This window comes from Austrofundulus limnaeus, unplaced genomic scaffold, assembly GCF_001266775.1.
Source record: "Austrofundulus limnaeus strain Quisiro unplaced genomic scaffold, Austrofundulus_limnaeus-1.0 Scaffold117, whole genome shotgun sequence".
Lineage (NCBI taxonomy): Eukaryota > Metazoa > Chordata > Actinopteri > Cyprinodontiformes > Rivulidae > Austrofundulus > Austrofundulus limnaeus.
The window spans coordinates 1,302,996-1,304,016 of NW_013952519.1; positions in this window are offsets into that span (position 1 = coordinate 1,302,996).

Consider the following 1,021-nt stretch of genomic DNA (forward strand, 5'->3'; position numbering starts at 1 on the left):
CTCCTCGTGCACGAGCAGCATTCATCAGTTTACGCAGCTCATTTACACACTTTCCCTGAAGATAGAAGAGTTTGTTGAATCTGATGTGACATGTTCGTACGAACCCTTTGTACGAACAAAAGTAAGAGAAATTTAGGATAAGAATACTAACATGTTCTTGCATGAGGCCCATTGAATAGTCTGGAGGTCATTTTTTTATTATTCAAAGAAGCAATTTCAATCAAAAACTTTATTTTTCAATAAAAAATATAAAAATTATTTTAACAAAAAACCCGTTTCAATCAAAAAAAAATCCTTAAGTTTTCTGCAAAACAAACTTTGTTTTTCCACATTAGAAATCTTTGGTTGAATCTCAGACTTTTGGTCGATGCTCTAAGTTTTTGGTTGAACTCAAAACAATTGTGAACTCAGAGAACATGAGCATCGGGGATAAAAACATGGAAAAGTATTTTTAAAAAGTCGTTTATTTCAAATAACCGTTTCTTTAAGAATCAGTCATTTATTCATTTTAAACTCAGAGGCACTGATGCAGCCGAGCTGATTCAACAGAAACAACAAAATGTCTGAAAATTGTTTTTAACAATAAAAAAGAACTAAAATAATGAAACCATTAAATAAATTAATGCAAACGTATCAAGAACTACTATTAATATGAAAACTTGCAAATTAATTTCTGTTACATGACCATGTTAACATGTGATAGATCTGCAGATGTCGCTGCACTCACCCTGGCGGAGGAAAAAGGAGTTCCCTCCAAACGCAGGATTTAATCAAGATTTTAACAGTTTAGTAACTTTGCATTGTGTTTCTGTTAATGACTGAAATATTAAAGTATCAATATTTTGACTTTATGATTGATTTAAAACTAATTTCTGGTATCGATATTTATTTATTTTATTATATTTTACCACTTTATCACTGGTTACTTAAGCAGCACAACTCTGACTATATTGTTTTTCTGGTCACTTTTATCATTGGATCTAACTGCACTACCCCAAATATATTGTCTGCTCCGAATACT